Source organism: Lactuca serriola, chromosome 4 (genome assembly GCF_051521515.1).
Source record: "Lactuca serriola cultivar US96UC23 chromosome 4, Lser_US96UC23_V15, whole genome shotgun sequence".
NCBI classification, from domain to species: domain Eukaryota; kingdom Viridiplantae; phylum Streptophyta; class Magnoliopsida; order Asterales; family Asteraceae; genus Lactuca; species Lactuca serriola.
In genome coordinates this window covers 239,783,817-239,798,665 of record NC_136411.1, presented here as the reverse complement: position 1 = coordinate 239,798,665, position 14,849 = coordinate 239,783,817, and the positions used below count along the sequence as shown (strand labels likewise).

Here is a 14,849-nt window from a genome sequence, read left to right as displayed (position 1 = left end):
TAGGGACCCCACACTCAATGTTTAATTATGAATAAAGCGAATTGGATGATATGCTCTATGTTTCTAAGACTAAAATGCAAAAACTAAAAAGAAAAGAAAAAATTGCAAACCAAACTCGGGTTGCCTCCCGAGAAGCGCTTCTTTTTCTTGGAGTCATGATCCGGACTCCTTGCCTCCTACGTTGAGTCATCTGAAGAGTCCACCACTAGGATCTTTTGTTCCTTGGAACGCCTCTTGTAAGCTTGAACTCGTCTTTTGTATGCATTTTTCGAATTTTCCTTTTTAGCTTTGACCTTGTCTTCATCAAGGTTGCGTTTGGTCCCTTTAGTATCTTCCTTGCACTCCATAGCGTTGTTCTCTTCTTTCACCACTGGATTTGTTACTTTTGAAGTAGCCTGCTCCTCATAACCCGTCATCTCATCATCTTCCTTGCTCACCCAAGAATTTGGACTCGTGTAAGCAATGACTTCAACTAAACATGGAACAGATGCTCTTGGTTTTGTTCTTTTAACTTGTTGAATTTTTGTGATTTTTTCTTCCATGAGCTTCTCTAATTCTTCAAGTTCATTATCTTCATCAAGGTTGAAAACCTCTTCTTGAGCATGATTCCCTTGAAAGCCATCTTCTATCCCAAAAATTTCCTTTTCATTACCAACCCTCAAGGTGAGCTTAGACTCCCGAATATCAACAAGAGCTCCAGCAGTGTTTAATAGCGGGCGACCAACAATAATCAGTACATTGGGATCTTCTTTCATGTCAAATACCGCAAAGTCTATTGGAAAAACAAATTTCCGAATTTTTACTAAAATATCTTCCACAATGCCCAGGGGCTGTGTCACGGAACGGTTCGCCATGTGAATAGTCATCCTTGTAGCCTTCAACTTCTGAATATCCAACTTCTGATAAAATGAATAAGGCATCAAATTTATGCTAGCCCCAGAATCGGCTAAAGCATAAACCTTCATGTTGTTCCCAAACTCACATGGAAGAGTGAGGCGTCCAGGATTCCCCATCTTTGTAGGTATTTCCCCAAACACCGCTTTTGAGCTTTGCTCACTTAGGATTAATTTAGAATTCTCCTTTAATTGGTGACGAGTGTCTAATAAATCTTGTAAGAACTTAGTATAATCTGGAATTTTTGCAAGTGAATCAATAAAAGGAGTATTAATAGGAATACTCTTTAATTGATTGATAAACTCCAGATGTTCTCTCTCTAGTGGACTGAGATTAGCTCTGGACAGGAATGACAATGCTGGTTCATAAGCTGGAACAAATACGAAATTCTTCTGTTCAGACTGAGCACACAACGTGAGCACGGCGGGCTCACGTCGTGAACTGGGTGTTCCAACAGCTTCTTCATTTTTGAGCTTTGACTTCTTTAGCTTTGGATCGGGCTGTTGTGGCTCCACTTCTAATGTGTCTAGGAACTCAAAGATGGCCTCTTCTTCAGTATCTATGGCCATTACATGAGATTGAGTTTTGTTTTCAAGATTTTTCGGGAACATCTTCTCCTTAACCAAAGTGGTAAGTCGACCAAGTTGTACTTCAAGATTATTGATGGAGGCTTGCTGATTCTTTATTAATGCTTGCTGATCTATCATCATTGCATGATGATTCTTCATTATACTTCTTTGTTCTTCCGATGCAGCGTTAGTAGCATCACGTCTTTTTTCTGAAGCTTCCATGAATTTCATCAACATGGTCTCTAATTTTGATTTCTTCTCAACTGGTGGTTGCTCTCTTTGGTAGAAGCCCCAGCCGGTTTGCCTAAATTTCTCTTCTTTTTTCTTCTTGTATTCTTCATAAGGCAGCCACTCTTTCTTTGGTTTTCTTTAATCTTCTTCATACTTGTCCCCACTTGAGTAACATACTTGAGCTTTCTTGTTCCCATATTCATCCATATTCCAATCTTTTGTCAAGTGTGGGCCACTACATCACTCGCAACCAACTCGAATTGTATGAATTGATTGGTCCATTTAAGTCAATCTCCTATCCATAGTGCTAAGCATTTCCATCACAGTAGCCATGTCTTTAGTTTGTGTACCCCCACCGCCATTTATTCCATCACGCCCTGGGTTGTGATACTCACGAGAGTGCCTTGAAAACTCTTCCATCACCTCCATGGCCTGATTTGGGTTCTTCTTCGTTAGTGGTCGTTGTGAATAAAAGAGTTTTCTAGTCATGACATTCACCCCATCATAGAATATTGACCTCTCCTGCTGAATATTGAGGTCATGTTGAGGACAATTCCTTAACAGCCCCTTGTAGCGTTCCCATGCCTCGTATAATGACTCCCCCGGATTTTGCTCAAAGTTGGCAATTGTCTTCTTGAGCTTAGAGATTTTGGAGGGTGGAAAAAATTGATCTAGGAATCTCTCACGCAACTGGGCCCATGTGGTGATCGTGCTAGGTGGGAGTGCCTTTAACCAGTCTTTGGCTGCTCCCTTGAAAGTCACCGGTAGCATCCTTAGCAAAGCTGTCTCCCTTGGGATATTGGGAGTATTAAAATAATACACAATATCATTCACGGCGTCTAAGTGTTTGAAAGCATCCTCGTGATCCTTCCCGTAAAATGGGATATCCTTAAGTGTCGTAAGGATATGTCCCTTCAACTCGAATGTGGCATTGGCAGGAATCGTAGGATGTACTAAACCCGGCCCCACATCATCTCGAATGCGCTTCTTGTAGTCCCCCATGGCCATATGATCAATGTTTTCCATCTCGTTCTCTAGCTCGTTCTCGGGCTCACTAGTATGTAATTCAAATTCAGGCTCGGTATCGTACTCGGACTCGACTTGGACGGGTATTTGATCTAAGTGTTCAAGCTTGCTCTTTTTCTTTGAAGATGAACTTGACTCCTCCATTTTCTTCCTTCACTTCCTTGAAAAGGCTAATTTTAGTTCTTATATGGGTGTCTTCTTTGGTGTTTGATCTTCTTTCACGCTCTTATCCTTCTTCTTGTGAAGTGTAGACTCGGGATCTTCAAGTGGTGGCACCAAAGGTGTGTTGAATCCTCTGGTCATGAACTCCTGCAAAAAAATCAAAGTAAAAAACGTAAAACTGAACTAAAACGAAAAAAAATTACCTTCTGACAGTCCACCACGACGTGGTACAAGTTACCACCTCGTGTTGTCGCAAAAAAACTAACAGAAAAATAAACTCAGAAAAATTAAAAAAAAAAAAACTAAACTCACGACGTGAACTTAAGGTTCACGACGTGATCCTAGTATTTACTAAAAAAAACTAAACTGCAAAAGTAACTTTTTGCAGGTTTTACCCCACAAAAAGGATCGATCAATTTAAAGTAAACAAACTAATAATTAACTATGTCGTTCCCCGACAACGGCTCCAAAAACTTAATGTGCACGGAAGTCCCCACTAATTTTAATATTTATACCCTAACAAACTTAGACTAACTATGCACTTGTAGGCAATGTACCTAGTCTGATTCTAGTATAGATTAGGTAAGTCGGGTGTCGATCACAGGGAACGGTGTTATTAATTAATCTATTTATCAATAAATTAATCTAATTGTTAACAACCTAAAAAGGTTTTTATCTGCTTCTGCAAGATCAGACTAACTTAATTCTTTAACAAAAACTCAATCAATAAACAAAACACTTCTGTTAGTTTGAATCCGGTTTCACTCAATGGTTATACATTAGGTAGGACTATTACTGTTAGTTACCAATTAAAGAAGTATCAACAATTTAGTTCTAAATCTACTAATTATTAATCAATTCATGTAAATCTAAGGATGGTCACACAACAGTTAACACAAAATCAATTATTAAATAAGATTGGAGCCATGAAAGATTGATTAATCAAAACACAATTACATTCATAATATGAGTTCTCTAACACAACTTAATTCAATGATTCAATTACTTATCTAATATTTGTTTGATCTTAGCTCTAATAAACTAGTTTTCACTATATTATCAAGTATTCAAATTCATGCATATTTGTGCTCACTAACTACACAGAACAAGAATTTAAAGCGATCAAATAATTAATTCAAGCATGCTAGGTAAAATCAATCAACATAAGCGTATCACCAACAAGGAAAGTCAGGTCTAATGCATTAAAACCATGACTTCCAGCTTCATCTAGCTAACAGAAGCAGCTTGTAACAACGTAAATTTCAAAGAAAAAATTTAATTTTTGTCACAACCATTTTCACATAAATATTTTATAAAATATCCAACATTGGTTCTCAAAGCATATCGTTTCCCAAGATCACAAAAATCAAATCCTCTCTCTAGTGTGTACGAGTCACGCCGGCGCCTTTCCACGGTCCTCGCTAGTACCTGAAACACAGAACACAACAAGTGTAAGCAAAAATACTCAGTGAGTTCCCCAAAATACCCTTACACATATACGCCGTTCCAGGCCATGCTCAACATGACCTTCCGGTCCATGTGTCTCAGGGGACTTCCGTCCCAGTCCCAGTAGACCTTCCAGTCCTAATCGTATCGACCTTCCGGTCCATGACTCGCTGACCTTCCGGTCAATGTCATAATGCCTTCCGGACCGTATCATACATAGCATACATATCACATACAAAACGCATACAGAACATACAACGCATATCATACAAAACATGCATCTCATAGCATACAAGACCCTCCGGTCACACAAAGGTACCTTTCCGGTACAGTATAGTGAGAAGACTCACCTCGTATGATGTCTAGAATCTCACGTGCTCGATATCTCGGAAATCTCGAAACAACGACCTAGCCCCGCCTAAATTCAAAAAATAATCATTCTAATTAATATCGGGTTCCAAGGCTATGCTACATCCTTTTTCACTTTCCCACAGAAGGGTAAAAGACCATTTTACCCCTCCCTGACTCGAAAGTCCACATGTTGACCAAAACCCTAAAAGTCAACAAAAGTCAACAGCAAGCAGTACGCGGGGCGTACTAGGTCCTGTACACGAGGCGTACCCTTGCATTCTAGAAACGGGGAACGCGACTCATTATGCGGCACGTACTAGGATTACGCCCAGTGTACATCCCACTTTCTCACTTCCTTATTCTAATGTCTTAAACGATTAACACATAACCCCATATTCCAGATCTGGCCATTTTAACACTTTTGAATCCATAAAGTCGAAACCTTTAAGCCTTTGCATGGTTATAAAGGCTCCCCACACCTTCTAACACTTTTCCTTTCACCTCCAGGAGTCTAGATCTCATGCATGGCTCAACATTCACGTCCAAGATTGCATTTTTATGAACATACAACTCATATAGCTTTGGAATATGATAGATCTAGGCCAATGGAGACTACTTGCTCAAAAAGTCTCCATCTTGGGACAAAAATCCCTAGAAATTGGTCCAAGAAGCAACCCATAAAAACTACAAGCCAAGATCTGAACATTTTACCTCAGGAAGAAGCTCCAACCTTTGTAATACTCAGATCCACACTTGACCACCAACTTCTAGCCTCCACAATGGTCTCCTCTTCTCTCTCACCACCATAAAAAGGCACTTTGAAGCTTAGAACACTCACACTCAAGCTAAAAATGAAGGAAATGATCTCTTAGGGTTTCTTTCTGAAAGATGGTGGCTGAGGGACAACACCATCTCATTCCTTTTATAGCCCTCAAGTCATGTTAGGGTTTTGAGTCTGGGCCGGTTACGCTCGGCGTAACCCTAGGTATGCCCAGCGTACCCAGATGGAACAACGTACAGAATAAGCGCGCATGTATGCGCAACATACTCCTTGTACGCCCAGCGTACTCACAAGCTTAACACTCAAACACAAAGGGCCCAAAATGATAACTTGGAAAAGATGAAGGGTTAAATAGTTGAACCTGAATTTCAGGCTGTTACAATTATCCCCCACTAGAACCAGACTTCGTCCCCGAAGTATTATACCGAAAACAACTCCGGATGCTGCTCCCGCATCTCCGACTCGGACTCCCACGTCAGCTCGGACCGCTTCCGATGTTGCCACTGAACCTGCACCAATGACACCTCCTTGTGCCTCAGAACCTTGATCTTTTGATCCCGAATCGCGATTGGTCTCTCGGCATAATTCAGGCCCGCATCCACCTGAATATCCTCTAGAGGTACTACCGCCGACTCGTCGGCTATACACTTCCTCAACTCAGACACGTGGAAGGTATCATAAATCTGGATAAACTCCGCAGGTAGCTCCAGACGATATGCTACTCTGCCTACTCTCGCAATCACTCTAAACGGCCCAATAAGTCGGGGCCCCAACTTGCCCCTCTTCCTGAATCAGATCACTCCTTTCCAAGGAGATACCTTCAGGAGCACGAAATCACCAACCTGAAACTCGAGCTCAGATCGTCGCCTATTCGCATAACTCTTTTGGCAACTCTGAGCGGTCATCAACCTCTGTCAGACCTGCTGTATTTGCTCTGTCGTCTGAAGTACAATCTCCATACTACCCATCACGCATTGCCCTACTTCTCCCCAGCATATGGGGGTCCGACACCTCCTCCCATACAACAGCTCGAAAGGTGGCATACCAATGATCGAGTGATGGCTGTTGTTATAGGAAAACTCAGGCAAGGGCAAATATGTGTCCCAACTCCCTCCGAAATCCAGTACACATGCTCGAAGCATATCTTGGAGCGTATGAATCGTCCGCTCACTCTGCCCGTCCGTCTGTGGGTGGTATGCGGTACTGAAGTGCAGCCTCGTACCCAACTCCTTGTGAAACTTCTTCCAAAATCTGGAAGTAAATCGCACATCTCGATCTGAAACTATCGAGATTGGAACTCCATGCCGCGATACCACCTCCCTCACATACAACTCTACCAGCCTCTCAGCAGAAGATCTCTCACTGATAGCAAGGAAGTGGGCGCTCTTCGTCAACCTGTCCACAATCACCCAAATTGCATCGACACCCCTCGCGGTCCTTGGCAATTTGGTGATGAAATCCATGTAAATCTGTTCCCACTTCAACTCGGGAATCTCAAATGGCTGTAGCTTACCATGTGGGCGCAGATGTTCGGCCTTAACCCTGCGACAGGTCAAGCATCTCTCTACAAACCATGCGACATCCCTCTTCATACAGGGCCACAAATATTCCTTTTTCAGGTCCAAAAACATCTTAGTGGCCCCGGGATGGATCGAGAATTACTATCGATGAGCCTCCTCCATCAAAATGGTGTGCGTTCCGCCCACGGACAGTACCCATATCCAACCCTGAAAAGTCATAAGCCCCCAGCTATCGGTAATGAATTCCGATACCAGCCCGACAACTCGCTCTCTCTTCTGGCTTTCTGACCTCACCGCCTCATCCTGGGCCCCACAGATAGCATCCAACATCGGGTTTATCACTGTCAGTCTCAAACATACATCCCGCAATGGGGCGCTCTCCGCCCTTTAGCTCAGAGCATCGGCTACAACATTAGCCTTGCCCGGGTGGTACAATATCTCACAATCATAATCCTTGACCACGTCCAACCACCTCCTCTGGCGCATATTCAGGTTGGGTTGATCTATCAAATACTTCAAGCTCTTGTGGTCCGTGTAAATCATACACCGAACCCCATACAGATAATGTCGCCAGATCTTGAGAGCGAACACTACCGCTCCCAGTTTCAAATCATGAGTGGGATATCTTGACTCTTGAGGCTTAAGCTGCCTCGATGCATACGCTATCACATGCCCCCTCTGCATAAGCACCGCTCCCAATCCGGATATCGATGCATCACAATATACCACAAAATCCTCCATCCCTTCCGGAAGGACTAATTCTGGGGCCTCGCATAACTTCTGGTGAAGGGTCTCAAATGAGGTCTGCTGCTCTGATCCCCATGAAAGTGCAACACCCTTCCGGGTCATCTTGGTGAGTGGCACAGTGATCTTGGAGAAATCCTTAATAAATCTCTGATAATAGCCCGCCAATTCTAGAAAGCTCCTGATCTCGGTGGGTGATCTCGGCACCTCCCACCTCATGACTGCCTCAATCTTGGCCGGATCGACCAATATCCCATTCTGGTTGACGAGATGTCCCAAGAATTGAACCTCTCGTAACCAGAACTCACACTTGGAGAATTTGGCATACAGCCTCTCCGACCTCAAAACTTCAAGGATTTCCCTCAAATGCTCCTCATGCTGCTCTCTGGACCTCGAATAAACCAAAACAACGTCAATGAATACGATCACCGACCGATCCAGCATCAGCCTACACACCCTTTTCATGAGATCCATGAACGCAGCTGGTGCATTGGTGATCCCAAAAGGCATCACCACAAACTCGTAATGCCCATAACGAGTTCTGAATGTTGTTTTCTGGATATCTTCATCCCGAACCCTCATCTGATGATAATTCGACCTTAAGTCTATCTTGGAGAACCAAGATGCCCCCTGCAACTGATCGAACAGATCATCGATCCTCGCCAACGGATACCGGTTCTTGACCGTCAACTTGTTCAACTCCCGGTAATCAATACACATCCGGTGTGAACCATCCTTCTTCTTGACAAAAAGGATCGGCGCTCCCCAAGGTGAGCTACTCGGTCGAATAAACCCCTTCCCCAACAGCTCCTGAAGCCGCGAGGATAACTCCTGCATCTCTGGCGACGCGAGGCGATAAGGCGCCTTGGCGGTAGGTGCCGCTCCCGGAACCAAATCGATACGGAACTCCACTTGCCTCTCCGGAGGCACCCCCGGTAGTTCCTCGGGAAAAACATCCGGAAACTCGCACACTATCGAAACCTCATCAATCGAACTTGGCCTCCTCGCGACCACTCGTGTGTCCATCACATAGGCTACGAATCCACTGCAGCCTTGCTGCAAACTCTATCTCGCCCTGGCAGCTGAACAAAACGCGGACCCACACCGGGTCCCCTCGCCATATACCGTAAGCACTCCCCCACTAGGGTCTCGTATCGTCACCAACTGACGCTCGAAGTCTATAACAGCTCCAAATCGGCTCCAAATCCCCATCACAATCGGGACCAAATCTATCGGGAACTCCACACCAAAGATCTCAAGAATACACCCTCGAATCACCTCCGAAGCATACACCGCTCGTCATCAGCTATGGAAACTCGCAGAGGTCGACTCAACGCCTCTCGACGGATACTAATGTGCTGACTAAATGCCAAGGAAACAAATGACCGACCCGCACCCGAGTCAAATAATACCAGAGCATGTACTTAACTCACAAGAAAAGTACCTACACATATCATCATATTAGCACAATATCATAAATAAAAGATAAAATACAGAATACATACCAGCCACAACATCGGGCGCCGCTCGGACCTACTCTCCAGTCAACTGAAATGCTCTCCCACGAGCCTTCGGAGCCTCGGCCTTCACCGGTCGAACCTCGGTGACCCTGGAAGCAGGCGTAGATCCCTGCGCTGATCCCTGGTGTAGCTGAGGGTACTCGGCCTTCCGATGGCCGGTCTGGTTCCAATGGAAACAAACCATAAATCCCTTAGGGCAATCCCCGGCGATATGCCCCGCCTTGCCACATTTGTAGCAAACACCCGATCGACAGGCCCCCTCATGACCCTTACCGCACTTCCTGTAAGTACGGCCCTTCTGGCCTCCAGTCCTCGAATTAGCGGACTTGGTCCGCTTGGCAGCCGGCTGAGACTGGGCCGGCCGTCGATCCATCCTCTGAGACTCGGCCTCCTCCCGAGCCTGAGTCTCCAACTCAATCTCCCTTTTTCCGGGCATTTTCCTGGAGCTCAGCAAATGTCCGGTACGTCGAGTTCGACACAAATTCCTGAATGTCCCTCCTCAGAATACCCAAATATTGGCTCATCCGTGCCTGCTCAGTAGACACCTGCTCAGGGCAGAACATCGCCCTCTCATGAAACTTTCGGGTGACCACAGTAACCGAATCATTACCCGGCTTGAGGGTCAAGAACTCCTGAACCAACCGTTCCCTCTCCACCGGGGGAACATACTCGTCTCTGAACATGGTGGTGAACCTCTCCCAGGTCATCACTGAAATCTCTGCAAGAGTGAAGTTCGCTGTCACGAACCTCCACCAATCCTTCGCTCCCAAGCGAAGCTGGTTCAAAGCGAACCGTACCCTCAGAAGCTCCGGACATGAACATGTATAGAAGCATCCCTCAATGTCAGCAATCCATCTTATCGCAGCGATTGGATCCTGCGTCCCATCAAACTCGGGTGGCTTCGTGTTGCTGAACTCCCTGAACAACAACGAGTCACCTCCCTGAGGCCTGGCAGCAGCCACAACTGTTGTAGCTGCAGCGGCTGCGGCCTCAGTCACCGCGGCGTACCGCTCATCAAAAGTCTCCAACAATGTGGTCTTGATAGACCCAAACATCTCCGGAATCTCGGCCCTGATCGTTGCAGCCACCTCATCGTGGATCATCTGACGAAGCTCCTCTTCACTCACACTGCTCGCTTCAGGTCTATGGCGTGTCCCAATCATGATGTCTCTGAAATACAACAAAAATTATCAGAGGCTCGATCGAGCATACTCATACTCGATGACGCAACCCTACTCGTCCTCCGTTGTCCAAAAGATTCTTACTTGGAATTCCCACTGATCCGGTGTCTTCAGTAGTATGGGCCCAATACTACTGACAACACTGCATAAGTATTCACTCCAAGTCCTCCTCCTTCGATCCTGGATTACGAGTACTCTACTCTCAAAGCATCTTAGCAGCAGAAATCTCCTAGGCTAAGGCATCACAAATCAGGCCACTCTAGTCCTAATATGTATACCTAGCCTATTCTAGCATGCATAATGTAACATAACATATCTCATAACACATAATGTAAGGGTACTTTTGGGAATTCACCGTTCGGGCGCTGGCTGATCGTACACACGGCTCTGCTCTGTTTGTCTCAAAACTCTTTTTACTCTTTTCAAAAAAAAATTACTTCATTATAAAAATTTTCCTCAAATCCTCAGTTTGTGTTCAGATACGCCCGAAGGTGCATCCAAATCTCTCAAACCAAGGCTCTGATACCAACTTGTAACAACGTAATTTCAAAGCAAAAATTTAATTTTTGTCACAACCATTTTCACATAAATATTTTATAAAATATCCAACATTGGTTAACAAAGCATATCGTTTCCCAAGATCACAAAAATCAAATCCTCTCTCTAGTGTGTACGAGTCATGCCGGCGCCTTTCCATGGTCCTCGCTAGTACCTGAAACACATAACACAACAACTGTAAGTATAAATGCTCAGTGAGTTCCCCAAAATACCCTTACACATATACGCCTTTCTAGGCCATGCTCAACACGACCTTCTGGTCCATGTGTCTTAGGGGACTTCCGTCCCAGTCCCAGTAGACCTTCCGGTCCTAATCGTATCGACCTTCCGGTCCATGACTCCCTGACCTTCCGGTCAATGTCATCATAATGCCTTCCGGCCCGTATCATACATAGCATACATATCACATACAAAACGCATACAGAACATACAATGCATATCATACAAAACATGCATCTCATAGCATACAAGACCCTCCGGTCACACAAAGGTACCTTTCCGGTACAGTATAGTGAGAAGACTCACCTCGTATGATGTCTAGAATCTCACGTGCTCGATATCTCGGAAATCTCGAAACAACGACCTAGCCCCGCCTAAATTCAACAAATAATCATTCTAATTAATATCGGCTTCCAAGGCTATGCTACGTCCTTTTTCACTTTCCCACAGAAGGGTAAAAGACCATTTTACCCCTCCCTGACTCGAAAGTCCACATGTTGACCAAAACCCTAAAAGTCAACTAAAGTCAACAACAAGCAGTACGCGGGGCGTACCAGCTCCTGTATGCGGGGCATACCCTTGCATTCCAGAAACAGGGAACGCAACCCATTACGCGACGCGTACTGGGATTACGCCCAGCGTACATCCCAGTTTCTCACTTCCTTATTCTAATGTCTTAAACGATTAACACATAACCCCATATTTCAGATCTGGGCATTTTAACACTTCTGAATCCATAAAGTTGAAACCTTTAAGCCTTTGCATGGCTATAAAGGCTCCCCACACCTTCTAACACCTTTCCTATCACCTCCAAGAGTCTAGATCTCATGCACGGCTCAACATTCACGTCCAAGATTGCATTTTTATGAACATACAACTCATATAGCTCTAGAATATGATAGATCTAGGCCAATGGAGAATACTTGCTCAAAAAGTCTCCATCTTGGGACCAAAAACCCTAGAAATTGGTGCAAGAATCACACCATAAAAACTACAAGCCAAGATCTGAACTTTTTACCTCAGGAAGAAGCTCCAACCTTTGTAGTACTCAGATCCACACTTGACCACCAACTTCTAGCCTCCACAATGGTCTCCTCTTCTCTCCTTGTACGCCCATTCTACTCACAAGCTTAACACTCAAACACAAAGGGCCCAAAATGACAACTTGGAAAATATGAAGGGTTAAATAGTTGAACCTAAATTTCGGGCTGTTACACAACTAGATTTAGCTGGAGATACTAACAGCTAAACAAACAAAAACTGTAATCAAATACATGTTTAAGTGTACCAATTTATAAAGCCAAACTATGAACTTCTTCTTCCTTGGTGTTAAAACCAGCTTCTAGGTCTTCTTCTCCTCAGAATTTCGTCTCCAAGAACCCTTCTAAACCAACCGAAAGTCCCCAAAATTGTAATGGAGAGGGGTATATATATTTTTTGGAAAATTACCGTTCACGTCGTGAGAATTTAAAATTAATGTCGTGAACTCGAGGAAATCGTGATCGACAAGGATTCCTTCACCCAGATGCTTATCTTCTAACTTTTTCTAGTCATGTCGTGAACCATCAACTGTTCATGTCGTGAGTACGTCTTTTTTGGGTGTTTTTCTTGTCTTTCAAGCCTTCAACCTCCAAAGTTCCATCCTTTAACGCTTTTAGTCCCTTTCTTCAAAATCTCTTCTTTTTTGTTGCAAAGTATAATTTAACCTTATAAGTACCATTATTCTATGCAAATGACCAAAATATATATAAAAATGAACTTAAATATTGCCTAACAATATGTATAAATATGTCAATATCAAGTTTCGCATCCCCATCGAGGAGGATGGCGGCCCAAGTGGTTGCCGGACTGAGAATTGTGTGAGTTGCGAGTTTGGGAAACTTCCCAACATTAGGTTCACATCTTCTTGGTGTCAGAGAGCAGGTTTATGGAGGGCAACCAAGGGTAGGGTTCCATTCATGATTCGAGTTCAGTTGGGGAGTTTGGTTAGGAGTCTGTTGAATTCGGGTGGCGTTTAGGTTGATAGTTTGGCGGTGAGGCTTTGGGCAGCAATTAAGGTTAGTTGAAGTGTCGTAAGAGTATGGGGTGACCAGTAGCATTCATTGGTCCCGGTGCATGGGCCACAACATGTTTGGAATCAGGATTTGGTAGGTCATGGGAGACCTGGTATGAGGTAAGACCACGTTTGGTCTTGTGACGTTTAGCTTAGCACTGAGTTTGGTGTTGAGATGGTTCAGGTAGTTGTGCCTGTTGAAATTCTCTTTTGGAAGTCACGTGGGGCGACTATAAGGTTGTTCTTTGGCTCAGCAACCGGGCGGGAATCTGGTATTCTAGATAGTTGGCAGATAAGTTGGGACCAAGGAAGTCTTGGTTCATTTGGAAAGTAGATAGAGGCAACATGATGTTTCGGGCAAAAGTAGTGATTTGGGGATTCGTGTACGTGGAGTAGCTTAACAGTCGAAAGTGCTAAGTCACTTGTAGTTCGATTAAATAATCTCAGAGTAATTGATTTGACCCTGTTGCACAAATCTCGTTTGAGTCTAACCGTTGCAGGGATCAATCTTCTACTCAAAGGATTATCTGAGCATTCTATCAAGTATGAGTATTCTTCAGCTAGTCATGGTCAGTGACATCGTTTTCATAGGTTGCAACAAGATAATCAAGATTGGAAGTATTATGGTTGGTTAGTTATTCATCGAGGTTCTAGCATGGGCAGTCTGTAGGGTAGAAAAACCAATATCTCAGGAAGGATGTCTTATGCGCTGGATTTTCAATTGTGTTCCCTAGATTATTTGTTTTGATATGGGTGTTAGTAAGGAGCGACTTCGAGGACGGAATCTAGTTTAAGTGGGGGAGAGTTGTAACACTCTGTTCCAGAATCCCTCCGTTGCTAGGGGTTGCTGCCTAGTCATCAGTTGTCAGGAGGCTTAGGGCTTTGAGAAAAGAAGGATTTAGCCCAATTCGGATGCAGTTGTTGTAGGGTTATGATCATTCTAACACTCCTAAGTGTACATGCAACCCTAAATACCTTGGATCTATGTTTTCTCTATTATACATGCAAATATGAATATTCCAAGGTATTACCCTAACTAGCATACAGTCATAAGTACTAGTATAACAAAAACTAGATAGAATACATACCTTTTTGTTGTAGCTTGATTCCATGGTTCACACAACATCAAATACACTTGGAATAACTTGAGAGAAAATGAGACACTTCTTGAAATCGGCTAGCCCTCACCATTCCTTCATAGTGCACGATTTTTGGGAAGAATAAGATGCTTATATAGTGTGTCACAATGAGGGTTACACCATGTAAACCCTAATTGTCATGGCTTTTCATTTCCATGATCCATGGGTACAGAAACACCATGGAGCATCCATGGAGCATTGTATGGATTTTAGTCCAACTTGATAATTCATGGAGCATTAGCCCTCTATACAAGTATGGATGATTTACACAATCAACCCATATATTTAATTAGCCTCATTTTGATTACTTAATTAATTCTAAATTAATTCTTGATCAATACTAATTAAATAATCTTCTTAATATATTAGAACTTATAATATATTAATAAACCTTAAGTGTAATTTCTCTCATTTTAGTCTATCCAAATGGATGATGTGACATCCCCAAAATCTCG

The 14,849-nt window shown here is 43.7% G+C and overlaps 1 non-coding gene across 1 annotated transcript; it reads left to right on the top strand.

The window, feature by feature from the left end:
* Window positions 1–2,229: 2,229 nt before the first annotated feature.
* Window positions 2,230–2,336, top strand: LOC145103526 (small nucleolar RNA R71). Its single transcript, XR_013706612.1, has one exon. It is a non-coding gene; the product is annotated as a small nucleolar RNA R71 (small nucleolar RNA).
* Window positions 2,337–14,849: the final 12,513 nt, after the last annotated feature.